Consider the following 16,107-nt stretch of genomic DNA (forward strand, 5'->3'; position numbering starts at 1 on the left):
GTATTTACGTGGGAAAAAGAGACTCTACCCTTTATTCCTAACAGAAAGAAATTAATTTGCAAGCTCTATTCAAAAGCAAATACCTATTAAAGAGAGAAAAGCAAGAAGGTATCATATCACATGGCACATATTTTGCTTAGTTATGATATGCTTTTTCCTTTCTGTATCTGTCTAATTTTAGTGAAGGAAACAATTTGGTGGTAGCTTGCTTTGAAATATGTCCTATAGCTTTTTGTTGCCTTCCAACTCCCCTTTTCTTCACTTAGTTTCACTCAAGCACTTTATTATCACTTAAACTGTCTTCTGGTCAACTATTCATCATTATTAACCTTGCTTTTCCAGAGTGACATTGTCCAGTATGATGCAGCAGGTACCTCTGTGAATGCATTGAATTACAGTTTCCAAAGCCTTTCTACACAGAGTATTAACCTATAATTACATGAGATCAACCGATTAAGATGGAAACAGACTTCAGATGTTCAAAATTATCATTGGTGTAGTCCTTTGATGATCAGTAGTTGGAAAAAAAAGAAAAAAAAAAAGAAAAAACACCCGAACCTCAGCCAATTGCAACTGTCAAGTAATAATTGTGGCAGAATACAAGCACCTGAATTCCGAGCACAAAGGAATAAGCGTGTTGCCAATAGCATTATAAATGGCCATTCACTTCCTTACCTGTCGACCATGTAGCATATAATCACAGTGTATGCTCCAGTTCTGAAGCAATCGCAACTTACCTGAAAAGTGTAGCTTTCTGACATTTATCAAGATAAAGGAATAACAAGCGATAATGAACATGAAAATATAAATTACATTTACTTTTAAGAATACTGTACATTTTTGTATGTGACTAAATTAACATACTCAGAAGTATTTTTTAAAAACTCCCTTCCCCAGTATGTATTCTTTAATGTGTTTGCAAAATATAACACATGGTAATAATGTTAGAAGTTTGGCCACTTTAGCCCCTTACTTCACAGTCTGTCTCAGGCAGTTTGTGGAATGCCTTCTTTCACAGTTCCTCCACGACTTTCTCCTTGAGGGACCCAGTCATACATAGGGCAAAGGTGGGGAAGGAGGTTCCTTCTACCTTTAATTATTTGCCACATTGATTAACTTTGGTGCCACAAATCCCTGTCATTAGGTAATCAGGAAAAAGATACAACGATAATTTTAGAATAAAATACATTAATTCCATTCCAGTCACTTCTTTGGGTTAAGGTTATAAGAAGGCATTGTTAAAACACACATGTCTTACCCAGGCTGGATAAGTCATTGACACATTTTAATCCATTATAAAGATGGTTTGGGTGATTTTCTGATTGCTATCATGAAAAGCAGAAAAAAGGAACTAGAGAGACTTGAATAAAATTCAGTACATTTTGTTACAAGATGAGAAGTAGTAGGAAGAAGGGAAAAGCTGCATTGTGAAGTGAGATCCTTTGTGGGTTGTCTGATAGAAAACTGGGGGCCCTGAACGTCAAAAGGGTTCACACTGAATTGTTGGGAGAGAGCAGAGGCATACTGAAGTCAGCTTACGACTATGGTGTTTTTTGTAGAGCTGGCAGAGAAAGACAGGAAACTATTTTTACTCAACTAGCCAGTTTTAGCTGTTTTAATGGAAGAACTCTGTTTTTACTGTAATAATTAACAACAAAAATGACTTACATCATCTAACCTCTTAAAATTCATAAGACAGACTCAAAGTACCCTTAAGTGAATGTAGCCATGACTGTGGAAGGTATTATTACACCCCACATTGGAGAATAAAATGAGGAATAGAGCAAGTTTAACAGTCCAAGTTTTATTAGCTAGGGGAAAAACCTTGGCTTCTTATTTTTAAGTGTTCTTATTTATTAAATTTTAAATTATTGTCAAGTAAAGCAAGTAGGAAAAAAGGAAAAGTACAGAATCCCATTATGGAGAGGAAACTACTATTAATACATTAGTTGCATCCTTCTAGTTCTTTGAAAAATATTTTTAATATTAAGTTTGTATTTGGTATACATTTTTGGCCATGAATTTTGATCTATTATTATAACTTCTTTTTCCCATTTAACAATAATTTTTTTGTGTGTATAAGAAGTTTTGTTTGTTTGTTTGAAATCTCTTGCTAGTCACACCATTGGTGAGAGATGAATCCAGGTTATGGGATGGCTGAATACATGGCACCCAACCTGGACAGATGAGATTGGTGGCAGTTTACTGGTATCCTAAACTCAGAGCCCAGGGCAGGAGGACACTGTGCCATACAGGGCCACAGGAAGGTTACAATCAAGAACAGTATAAGTAATAGGAACTGTGGGAGATGGAATTTGTAGTATTAAGAGGGTAGGTGTCCCTTGGTTCCCACGGGAGGATTTCATTGGCTTGCTTGTTTGAATAATTTTCTGTGGCTACAGGAAACTGAAAAGTTACTCAGGGCTAAGCAGAAATAACACCCAGCCTCCTCCCATCTTGATAAAGAGATTTGATAAAGATAAAGAGATAGATAAAGAGGCTTGGATCTGGAACCTTACCACTGGAGGCAGAGTAGGGAGGGTGACTTGTGGTTATGACATTTGAAGCCTTCCTGATTTCACCAGACATCAAGGTAGATATAATATTGGACCTTAATTTTAGACTTTACACCACATTTTTATGAAGATGTAATCTGTTAATAAATTGAATTTTTGCAGGCATTGATAACATAATGTTCCAATTCTTATCTTTGTGTAAAAAGATTTGTATTGTTTTAATATTAATTAATATCTTCCTATTTAATATTAGGGCCTCAAGAGAAAAATATTGTCAAAAGAAATGAATTGTTTTATCTCTTTTTTTTTAATTTTAATTTTTTTTTATTATTATACTTTAAGTTCTAGGGTACATGTGCATAACGTGCAGGTTTGTTACATATGTATACTTGTGCCATGTTGCTGTGCTGCACCCATCAACTCATCAGCACCCATCAACTCGTCATTTACATCTGGTATAACTCCCAATGCAATCCCTCCCCCCTCCCCATGATAGGCCCCGGTGTGTGATGGTCCCCTTCCCGAGTCCAAGTGATCTCATTGTTCAGTTCCCACCTATGAGTGAGAACATGCGGTGTTTGGTTTTCTGTTCTTGTGATAGTTTGCTAAGAATGATGGTTTCCAGCTGCATCCATGTCCCTACAAAGGACACAAACTCATCCTTTTTTATGGCTGCATAGTATTCCATGGTGTATATGTGCCTTGATACATATTTTCAAATGACATTGAAACAAAATTTCTGACTTTTAAGTTTAAACCTTGTTACTATCCTATATTGCTTCTGTCAATGATTGTGATAATGAAAAAATCTTAAACTACTTTTTCATTAAATCACTGTCCAAAAAGTTTATGTGACAGCTTACTTTGTGATTATATTGGAATATAAGAGCTTTGATTCACCAGGTTGGGGTTGTCAGAGTGAAAATTAAGGCCAAATTTTACTCAACAAGAATGACATTTTAGTGAAGCGCTAGTACAATTCTTGAGAGAAAATAAATCAGAATTTTCAGTCAAATCTCAACATAAATACATGCCAAACCTCTTTTAAAATAAATTATTGTTTATCCAAAACTGATCTCTTCTTAAATATTAATAACTAATAGTTTTAATTTTTATTTATGTTTCCTTGGAATTATACATATTGAATTTCAAAAGGGAAGGAAAATGTGTTCTTAAACTCCAAAATATGAATGGCTCTATTTAATACATACTTGAATGTTACTTAAATTATTGAATATCATATATGCAAAATACAACTTAAGGCTTAGCTTTGCCTATGGTAATAAAAACATCAAAAAACTTTAAAATCATCAGCAAAGTCATGTTAGCTCAGTAGAAATAAAATAAAGATTGAAAAAATATACAATGGCATTTTTGTAATGAAAAAGTTAAGTTAAATTCTTGTGATTATACAAAAATATTTGCTTTTATTTAGGTTAAATTATTTAAATATGTAAAGTCTATGAGAAAAGGAAGTACATACATTAAAAATAGTACTTATTCTTCTCCCAGTGGAACTGAGTTATTTACATGATTATATTTCAATAATAATAATTGCATTAACATAATGTTTCCCATTCATTTTATTAATGCTAAGTTAAACTCAACTGATACTGATGAACACAGTATATTTAGTAAAAAGACTGAATTTAAGAATATTTTAAATTTAAAGCAACTTTATTACTTTTAAATAAAATGACTCTTCAGATATGATTGGGCTTTTAGTAACTTTAATTCTTGAGACAAACTTTTGAAAAACACAAATAAATAAGTTAAATGTAGCAATAAATTTAAAAGTTACAGACTTCATATTTTATTCCCAGGGATGAAACTTCAGGCTCTTAGACCACGTTCTACTGATTCAGAATTGAATGTTAAAGGAAAAATAACAACTTAATATAATGGGTTGTCCAATTAATATAGTATAGAACAACACATGAGAAGGTCTGTTATCTTGAAGTATGAGAATTGTTTTTCTCTGGGATTGTTTATGTTTGAGTGTGGAGATCTTAAATCTGGGGTCTCTATCAGTAGAGGGAAACAGTTTTACACCCTTTTGGCATTCTTTATGGTTAAAGTATAAAACTTGATCCTCCAAATTATGGCCTTGCATTGTCAGAAAATACTTTTGAATTATTTTAAAAATATACTCTACAACTTGTAAATAAGACTTGTGAACATGCTACAAATGATTTTATTAAATGTCTATCATATTAAAGATCCATCCACTTTTATAATGGTACTTTTTACTTATCCAAAAAATTCACAGGTACTAAACAGTTTATTCCCACATGATGTTTGAAAAATGGCTTTTGCCCCTGTATTATGTACATGATAAATATAGATATAATATGTGTTTCAATGTAATTATGTAATACATAAAATAATTTATAATAAGTGTAATAAACATGAAAGGCTTGTTATGGCATTTATTCCAAGTTTTATATTCAGTGAGACACATTAATATGGCCCCTCAAACTTCTTATGTTGAAGCCCTAGCTTCCAGTGTGTCTATATTTTGATATAGAACCTTTAAAAATGTAATTCTGGTTAAATGAAGTCATGAAGATGACAATTGATATCATAGGATTAGAAGAAGACACCAGAGAGCTCCTTCTCCCTCCCTGTCATGTGAGCACACACCAAGAAGGCAGATATCTGTAAGCCAGGAAGGGCCCTACTCAGAACCTGACCCTTCTCGCACTTGGATCATGGACTTGCAGCCTCCAAAACTGTAAGAACATACATTTTTATAGTTTGAACTGCTCAGTCTATGGTGTTTTATGATGGAAGTGCAAACTGACTAAGATAATGCACATTAATTAGAAGTATTATAGGGTTTTCTTTTTTTTTTTTCTTTTCAGAGATGGAGTCTCGCTCTGTTGCCCAGGCTGGAGTGCAGTGGTGCCATCTTGGCTTACTGCAAATTCCACCTCCCGGGTTCAAGTGATTCTCCTGCCTCAGCCTCCCAAGTAGCTGGGATTACAGTCATGTACCACCATGCCCGGCTAATTTTTTGTATTCTTAGTAAAGGTGGAGTTTCACCATGTTGATCAGGCTGGTCTCGATCTCTTGACCTCGTAAGCCACTTGCCTTGGCCTCCCCAAGTGCTAGGATTACAGGCATGAGCCACTATGCCCCACCCCAATTGTAGGTTTTTTTTTTTTTTTTTAATTTATTTATTATTATTAAACTTCAAGTTGTAGGGTACATGTGCACAACGTGCAGGTTTGCTACATATGTATACTTGTGCCATGTTGGTGTGCTGCACCCATCAACTCGTCATTTACATCAGGTATAACTCCCAATGCAATCCCTCCCCCCTCCCCCCTCCCCATGATAGGCCCCGGTGTGTGATGTTCCCCTTCCCGAGTCCAAGTGATCTCATTGTTCAGTTCCCGCCTATGAGTGAGAACATGCGGTGTTTGGTTTTCTGTTCTTGTGATAGTTTGCTGAGAATGATGGTTTCCAGCTGCATCCATGTCCCTACAAAGGACACAAACTCATCCTTTTTTATGGCTGCATAGTATTCCATGGTGTATATGTGCCACATTTTCTTAATCCAATCTGTCACTGATGGACATTTGGGTTGATTCCAAGTCTTTGCTATTGTGAATAGTGCTGCAATAAACATACGTGTGCATGTGTCTTTATAGCAGCATAATTTATAATCCTTTGGGTATATACCCAGTAATGGGATGGCTGGGTCATATGGTACATCTAGTTCTAGATCCTTGAGGAATCGCCATACTGTTTTCCATAATGGTTGAACTAGTTTACAATCCCACCAACAGTGTAAAAGTGTTCCTATTTCTCCACATCCTCTCCAGCACCTGTTGTTTCCTGACTTTTTAATGATCGCCATTCTAACTGGTGTGAGATGGTATCTCATTGTGGTTTTGATTTGCATTTCTCTGATGGCCAGTGATGATGAGCATTTTTTCATGTGTCTGTTGGCTGTATGAATGTCTTCTTTTGAGAAATGTCTGTTCATATCCTTTGCCCACTTTTTGATGGGGTTGTTTGTTTTTTTTCCTGTAAATTTGTTTGAGTTCTTTGTAGGTTCTGGATATTAGCCCTTTGTCAGATGAGTAGATTGCAAAAATTTTCTCCCATTCTGTAGGTTGCCTGTTCACTCTGATGGTAGTTTCTTTTGCTGTGCAGAAGCTCTTTAGTTTAATGAGATCCCATTTGTCAATTTTGGCTTTTGCTGCCGTTGCTTTTGGTGTTTTAGACATGAAGTCTTTGCCCATGCCTATGTCCTGAATGATTGTAGGTTTTTAATTCAGTGGTGTTCAGATTAATTGAGTCATTCTTTTAATCATTATGAATGATACACATAAGTTTTCATAGTCTTTTTCTCAACATGATTTGTCCTGTTAATGTCTTCCTGAAGCTTTAGGATAAAGTCTCACTCTTAGAAAAGTTACAGTTTATAGAAATTTGTTTATTTGTTGAACTCATACCACTGGCTAGGTCATAGCTATCGGGCAGTGATTGTTATAGAATATATCTGAAAATATTCTTTCTCAGACTCTTTAAAGCTTGCCTAACTTAAACACAGCTGAATGGTCCCATAACAAGTTTTATAATTCCATCATTATTATTATAGCCACAGTAACAGGTTCCCATACGTATAAAACCAGGGAGTTAGCTATAGGCTGCTGTCTAGCCCATTTGTTAATGATACGATTGAAGATATAAATGCCAGAGTGCAAAAACCACAGGATTCATGCATCTACAGTGATGGGCCTTGTCTACTTGCTTTCTTGGAGTGCACACTTCTCAATTTTGAGCAGAATCTTGAGATGTTCCTCTACTGCCTCTTTTGTAGTAAAAGTGTGGTTTCCAAAATGGGTCTCTTTGATGAGGCAACATGACGTACTGAGAGCCCTGTGGGCCAGAAATGTTCTTTATGTTACACTGCTGACAAGGTCTGTGTCCTTGGGTGAGGTGTACAGACTGTTTAGGCCTTAGTACCCTTATTCATAAGTAAACATATTGAATTTGACCAGTTATTTTCAAACGAGTCTCCATGGGGATGGAGAGGATAGGGGTGGGCTTACTGTATGAGACTCTGTTGTCTCTCATTCATTCTTCAAGCTTGGAGACACTGTTTTTATCCCTTATTATGTCTTTAGAATAAAGGACTCTCTTATTTTGTTTAAGCTTTTCTCTGACTGGACTTGATGATGTTGAATGTATTTTTTTATTTGTAAGCAATTCTATGGTTTTATATTATGATCACAGCTTAACTGATTAGATGCCAACCTTCTCATCAATATTTATTTTAGCTGAAATATCATTGTCCAAATTAAAACAAATTATTGCATACTCTTTAGAGATTCTATTGTGTATCCAGCTCTGTGCTTTATTACTTAGTATTTGGCACTAAAATAAAATAGGTGGCATTTTCACTACATTCAACTATGCTGATGTTATGATTTCCCAACTGAAATTTTTTCTTTGACATCTTGGAATTTCCTGTTCAGAGATCTTTTACTGCTCCTCTCTACTGTCCACGATTCTGGCACCACAAAGACATCGAGAATAGATTTAGTATTATGTACTTTAGGAGCCACACATTTTATAAAACTTCTGGGGACAACAAGTAAGCCTGGGTAGATTAATTCATCTCTGGTTCTTAAAAGTTATATTTTATAACTATTATCCAAAATTTCCCAAGAACAACTTAAATTGAGCACTAGTGAAGATATATAACCCTGAAGAATTTAGAGAACATTGCCAGAACTAGGACCTAACTATTTGAGTGGCTCTCAGCTATCCAAAGGCATTACCTTAAAGATAGTCTGCTTTTAGCCTGTGTATATAGCATACATGCTTCAGTTCTCTAAAGAAAGAGAAAAAGATCAAAACAAAAGGGGCACAATTCAAAAGGTATTTAAGTTATTAATAGAATAGTTTAAAGAGATTATTTAAAAACAGTTACCTGAAAGGTTAACCTCTCACTGACTTTATGAGAAAGAGAATTGAAGATGTGACTTTACAAGCCATGGTGGAAACTGAATCTTGCAGAAACAACAGTGGATACAGACACAGTGGATACAGTGGATAATTGTGATCTGAGGAAGGTTGCAAACTACATTAAGAAGCTGAGAAAACAGGAAAAGATGGCTAAATTAGAAACAAGAAGATTAATGGACCAAATAGCATTAGGCAGGCTGATGATGTTGCTTTCTTTAAAATGGTGAATATGAGCTCATTGCTATCTAAATGTCAGTCACTCTGGCACCTCACAAATTTATACCTGGCATCTCCTTGGTGAATGGGTGGGTTGGCAAAAAGAGGAAGGCACCAGGATTAAGTTAAACTGCCCCCAGCAGACTCTACTGTACATATGAAAAAGAGGCCATGTGTTACCTGTTACCGGGATTTTCCAGCCGTCATCAGGCTAGAATTGTGGGAAAAACGAGAAATGAAAAGAAGCAGAGCTGCTGCATAAAATGCGGCCAGGGTTGTGATATTAGGAGACATCCAAGAGGGACACAGTGGATCATGGCTTCCAGCCTATTCCAAAATCAATAAAAGAGAAAGCAAAGTGTTTAGAATAGGGACTTACAGATTTAAAAAGGAAAAAGGAAGCCAGTAGAGGTTAGAGGAGTAAAGGATGATGCGAACCAGCACTAAGAAAGGAGATGAAGGAAGGTGAAATGAAAAAGGAACCTGCAAATCTTCTTCAAGAACATTTTGCCTCATCAAGCAGTCTTAGATTTGTGTCTTTTAATATGTTCTGTCTGGTTATCTTTATCAAGTTTACTTTATTACAGCCTTTCTGCTAGTTATTACATCCACCTCGGTGAATTAGGGCTGAGAAATGTTCCACACAAAATATTCATTGGGTTTATAGCTTTAATCTTTAAAGTAAAAGCAGAAGTAAAAAACTGGAATAAGAAGAGTTTAGCGTCCATTTTATGTCTGTGAGAGCCTGGTGAAGGAGAAAGGGAGAGGAAGCTAACAGGGAGGAACGGTATGGAAAGATCTTGAAGCAAAGACCACTTTTAAAGGGCAAGCCTGAGGAAAAGGCGGGGGGGAAGTGAGAGAGACAAAAGAATCTGAAGAATTGAAAACTGTTAGGATGAAGCCAAGATGTGACTTCAGCGATCCAGTGTGGGAAACTGCTGTTAAAGGAAATGGAGAGTTTCAAAGACTTTTGTCTGAGTTGAGGAGAGTAGCCCCTTGACTTCATTCCCCAGGCAGCATGGCAGTTATGAGAACCTGGCAAAGAAGGCCTCAAGAAAGCAGGATTCACTAATTAGCAGGATAATTATAGTAGAGAAGATGCCTCCACGATGTATCTGCTCTGTACCATGCACTCCACATAAGTTACTTAGTTTACTTCTCACAAACAGGCATCATTGACCCCATTTTACAAATAGGGAAACCAAGACTCAAAGAGTGAAGGGACTTGTCCAGGGTAATAATGTCAAGCAGAAAAACTGAGATACATCTCTCTTTAGAGCCCAGGCCGCTGCTCCCCACCTAACCTCCCAGTGGAATCTTCCACTATTGGACATGTAAAGCAATTGGCAGTGACCCCACCTTCCCCTCACACCACTACCCTGCTGCCAGTTTTGAATTAGAAGCAAGTAAGTGCTCCAGAAAAAGGCACTCTAAGTGGGTTACATAAAATGCAATAAGGAAGCTACAGCCTAGTATCTATCTGTTCAAGAAGAAAGAAAATGCCAAGGCAAAAGTGAACTTTTTTCTGAGGTCATTTAAGTTTTGACACAATGGGTTACTCTAAACAGTAGTTCTCAGCATTTTCAACCTTGGCTTCACATTGGAAACCCAGGGGAGCTTTAAAAAAAAATCCTCATGCCTGGGTTCTACCCTAGAGATTCTGAATTTACTGGTCTGGGAATGTTTTCCTTTGGAAGTTTTCATTGGAACTCCCCCAGGTGGTTATAACATGTGGCAAATTCAAGAACCATTGCTCTACAAGTTGAATCTAATAACGAGGCATGTCCACTCCAGACTCCAAACAAATGGCATTCATCTTTGCATCCCCCTGTTAGTTAGTCTAGTGTTTTATGTACAATAGATGCTTAATTATGCTGTGAATAATAGATGCTTGATAAATGTTTGTAGAATTAACTTGATGAACAGCAGAAGACTCGTGTATGTATAGCTCTGGTCTTTTGTTATGTGGGTATCCCCTTAGTACCTTCGAATCTTCAATATTCACAGGTAAGTTTTATGTGTCTTTCTAGTACAAATAAGCCTCAGCAGAGCTGGGTAGCTGTAACTTTTTGAATCAAGGGACATTTGTGTTCTTTCATCTGTTGCTAGTGTACTCCTTTTGTGTACAACGCTGATGCTAAAAACACTATGGCATTCCCCGAGATTCTTCTCTTCTTCCCTGCAGAAAGCACCACACCTCAGTCAAATATTGATTCCTTCAGGGAAGCTGACCTCTGGTGGCCAGATAGGCAGCACAGTGTGGTGTTAAGAGCATGGACCTGAGATCAAGACATCTTGAATTCAAACCTAAGCTCTGTTGTTTATTGCATACCTGTGTACCTCAGTTTCCTCATTTGTACCATAACTTGAGAGGGGAATCATACCTACTTCACAGCAATATGGTGAGGTTCAAATGAGTTTGTGTATGTGAAGAACCTGGTACCTGGTTAGTGCCATAAAATTGTGTACTATTATTACAGGGAGAATGCTTTTATTAAAATGAATTTCTGATGTTGTCTATAAGCATCAGTAATTTAGAAGAGAAAAATGTTTAGCAGATGTTAACTACCTGGTAGAATTTACAGGAATATGCTAAAGAGGTTTTCAGGTGTTGCTCAGAAGGGTCATGGGATGGGCAGTAGGGATGGGTTTGGTGCCACCATTTGCTCTTTGCCTGGTCTAGTGTACATTGAAGCCAGTGAGGTCTCGCTGTACTCAATATATGGCCAAGATCCATGTGAATAAAATACATAACATCTTACTATGATATCAGGAGTAATACAAAAGGCTGGACATGTTATTCATTCTTCGGTCACTTGTTTCTTCTGTTGTTCTCCTGTTTCCAAGCAGAATAGGCAACAAGGGCAGTAGACACAGCTTGTGCAGAAACATTGGTTGATTGTGCAGCAGTTTTGAAGATCCTTACATTTCAGTTCTATTTCCTCAGGCAAGAGTTGAGCTGGATTTTTAAAGGAGGAAGAATGGGAACAGACAGTATGTACAAAGTATGTCAGGTGAGAAATCTATAATTCGGAAAAGCGTCTAGGTTTAACTTCACAAAGACTTACTTGAATAGGAGAAAAGGATAATAAAAGCCAGGTTGCTGAAAGGTAATGTAAGGGGATAGAAATTATTTATAAGTGATATTGAACTTTAAAAGTTATGCAACAAACCTTAATCTAAACAGAAGTTACCTCTAATTGGGGTCCTATGTTAGAAATCAGAATGAAACCATGTAAAGCTAATGTCTCACTTTATTTGGACTCTCTAGGAGATAATACATCAAATGATAGAATCTGAGGGTTGAGGATAGTTTATTTTGGGTTTCCAAGTGTGATTTTTCTGGATTTCAAAACAACTGCCTTGATATTTATTTATTTTTCTCCTGGGAAAGAAGGGAAAAAGCCCTCTACTGCATTCCCACTGTCTAGAATATTAGCTGTTACAATTCCTATTGGCTGACCTCATGAAAGAGGACATTGCATTTGACCAGCTCAGCTTTTACTCCCCCTTTCTCACTTAGACGTTACTGTACAATACACTGAATATTGGATCAGTCTTTGAGTAGCATTGTAACATGACCTGCACAAAGAGACAAGTAATTCTATACAATTTTCTTCCAAGCTCAAATTGGCACAGATAAAATTCCCTTGCATTAATTTATAATTATAGCTTGTGCCTTTCTGGAAAATGCCTCATCTGTGCTTGGCTTAAAAAAAATAAAAAAATAAAAAAAAAAAGTAAATCAATCTGTTCTTTTCCCAAAAAAGTAGAGATAATTTAACCTGTCATTTTTCATGCAATTAGTTTATTGGCTACTTTACAAGAACCAAACGAGTCTAAGAAAATCAGTCATTGTAGTTAGTGTTCGTGAGTGATAACTTTGTGCTGGGGAGAGCTTAGAGCATGATTGAGGGCTTAGGAAAGAAAACCAAAGGTTTTTCTTTGTTAAAGGAACAAATGGATAACTTCTCTCTGCACCTCTAACTGACTTAAAAATCTCTAATTGTTTTCACCTGTGTGTTTTTGTAGCCCACACTCACGATTCAGCTGTGTTCTTCTGAATGTGAAAAGGAAGACCTGACACAAAGGTGTACAAAATATCAGTACCTTAGATTCTCCCTGTGTCTCAGTCCCCTGAATCACTGAGGGATGATTAGATTTGAGATGGCTTGAAATATGTTGACTGAGACAGTAATGTGGAATTAGTACTGACTTGGAAAAAAAGAAATAGATCTGCAGAAAAACATACAATTCTGAATTAGTAAGCAGCTTAGAAATATTTATTCAGTGCTTACTAGTCACAATCAGAAGCTATATGTAACTGGATTGGAAATTTCACACATTTCCAGCAAGTGGACAGGATTTAACTTAGTGACTCCAGTCCGCAGAGGGCACCTGACCTCAATATTTAATCATGGCTTACTGGACATGACAATGAAATTCTAAGTATTAAAAGAGGTACAACCACAAAATGAAAAGAGCTTACTCACCTATGTGAAAGCTGAGAAAATTCTTCCAGCTCATAGCTCAAGGAAGAAAGGTGTTTTGTCACATGCATTTTGAAAAGGGTACTACATTTGGGAGACCCCCAAATTCTGAAGTTTCTGGCTTTACACGAATGTCTGTGGTCACACTTAGTTTCAGGAAAAGTTAACACAACTGAAATGTAGGTTATAAAGTCTGTGTTTTAACAGAAGTTTTGAAAGACTTCTGCTAAAGGAGACTTCATACAGGAATACCTAAAAAGTCTTCTTCAGTATTTTTTTTTTTCTTTTCCATCGACAAACAAGGATGGCCGATTATCTCCAATCCTGGGCCATGGCATTAGATATGGCTCCTTAGAAGCATGGGACCTCAGCACCTTTCTTTTTGCCTAAATCCCTGAAACCTTTTAATACTTTTCTCTCGTCCTAGCATTGCTCAGACAACAGACTCCAGCTGAGCAGAACAAGAAGGACATTTAAGCATAACCTCTATAAGAAAGTTTATAACAGACCACCCAGAGCTCAGAGCAGCCTGCCCCTACCTTTTTCCTGAGAAATATAGGAAGATTTATAGGACTAGACATTCAGCTTATAAATAGGAAACTCACTTTGGGAATTCCCTTGAGATAAGCCAGGAATGTATTTGTCAGCCAACATAGAAGCACTTTAGCGATTGCCTTCAAATACCTCAAGAACAGTAAAAGTTAACCCTGAGGAAAAGAACTCTTGTTAGTCTGGTAAAATCCTTTCTCCCCTGTAGAAGTATCCCTAGCAGGACCCTGGGACTGATTGTGGGTGTGGTCACTTCCCCAGATGTAACAGCTCCTTCACTGAAAGGAAATGTGAGAACTCAGGTCCTTGGGAATGCTAATTATCCTAAAATCAGGTTGATGGGTGTGCCCCCTTCCCTGGGAGGCAGTTTTGAAACTGGTAAGGCATTTTGTTTGTCTTAGTGACAGGAGGTGTGGTACAGACACAAATTCTTTGCTACTTTTTCCACTGAAAGGTGAGGCCAGCCTGGGGCAGAGGGTCATGCTTGTAATCCCAGCACTTTGGGAGGCCCAGAAGAGGGAGGATCACTTGAGCCCAAGAATTGGAGACCAGCCTGGGCAATGTGAAACCTTGTCTCTACTAAAAATACAAAAAATTAACCAGCATGTGCCTATTGTCCCAGCTACTAGGGAGGCTGAGGTGGGAAGAGCATCTGAACCCAGGAAATTGAGGCTGCAGTAAGCCATGATCATGCCATGCCATGGCACTCCACCTTGGTCAAAAAAAAAAAAAAAAAAAAAAAAAAAGAAAGAAAAGTGAGGCCTATTTCTCTCCCTTGAATCTGGGTAAACCTTACAAGTGCTTGACAGAACCGGTGTTGTACTAGTTTCAGGGCCCAGGCCTTATGAGACTAGTGGCTTTCCCTTCTTCTCTCTTGGAGCACTCACTTGGGGAGCCCTGACTCGACATACACGGAGTCTGATGAGACCAGTGGGAAGACTCTGAGAATGTACAGGAAGAGAGGTCTAAAGGAGCTCAGTTTCTGGCTGTCCTTGCCAAGGTTATAGGTATGTGAAGGAACCACTAACATTTGGGGTTAGTTTGTTATCTAGCAAAGATAACATACCCACATATTGGTACTCAACACCTGGCGATACTGTAAGAACCACTAACATTTGGGGTTAGTTTGTTATCCAGCAAAGATAACGTACCCACATATTGGTACTCAACACCTGGCGATACTGTAAGAACCACTAACATTTGGGGTTAGTTTGTTATCCAACAAAGATAACATACCCACATTTTGGTACTCAACACCTGGCGATACTGTAAGGAAAACCTAAAATTCATGGACGATTGATTTTAGGACAAGACAGTGAGTAGAGACTGGAAAGGCCTCAAGAAGGCTATTTGTTAAAATGGAAGGGACTTTAGGAGGCTGTTGACGAGGGATTCGAGGACAGTGGAGAAAATGTTATTGGAAGCTGAAGAAAGATGGCTGTTGTGATGGTAAAGGGAGGAGACCACCCCTCATATCGTCTTATGCCCAATTTCTGCCTCCAAAGAAAGAAGAAGTAAAAACTAAAAGGCAGAATTGAAATCCACAGGTAGAGTGCCTGGTGCCACACCCTGGGCCTGGTTGTTAAAGATCAACCCCTGACCTAATCAGTTATGTTATCTATAGATTACAGACATTGTATAGAAATGCACTGTGAAAATCCCTATCCTGTTTTGTTCTGATCTAATTACCGGTACATGCAGCCCCCAGTCACATACCCCCTGCTTGCTCAATCAATCACGACCCCCTCACATCACTCCCTTAGAGTTGTGAGCCTTTAAAAGGGACAGAAATTGCTCATTCAGGGAGTGCAGCTCTTGAGACAGGAGTCTTGCCGATGCTCCTGGCCGAATAAACCCCTTCCTTCTTTAACTCAGTGTCTGAGGAGTTTTGTCTGCAGCTTGTCCTGCTACATGTCGTGGTTCCCTGACCAGGAAGCGAGGTGATTGGCCGATGGCCGAGGCAGCTCCTTAGGAGGCTTGTCGAGGCAGCTCCTTAGGCGGCTTAAGCCTGCAGTGTGGAACATCCCTTTGGGGGGACTCTGACCAGCCCCAGCGACGTGGATCCTGAGAGTGCTCCCAGGTAGGCATTTGCCCCGGTGGGATGTCTCGCCAGAACAGTGTGTGGCAGACTCCCGTGGAGGATCAACTCAGTGGCTGAACACTGGGAAGGAACTGGTACTTGGAGTCCGCACATCTAAAACTTGGTAAGACTAGTCTTGAGAACTTGCCCACTCCATTTGAGTGGAAGTGTGGACTGATCACCCACAGCGTGCCTTTATTGACACTTTGGTTTGGTTTTGGTTTTGGTTTTGATTTGGTTTGAATTGTTTGACAGGACTGGTCTTGGGAAC

The sequence above is a fragment of the Chlorocebus sabaeus genome, chromosome 4 (genome assembly GCF_047675955.1).
Source record: "Chlorocebus sabaeus isolate Y175 chromosome 4, mChlSab1.0.hap1, whole genome shotgun sequence".
Lineage (NCBI taxonomy): Eukaryota > Metazoa > Chordata > Mammalia > Primates > Cercopithecidae > Chlorocebus > Chlorocebus sabaeus.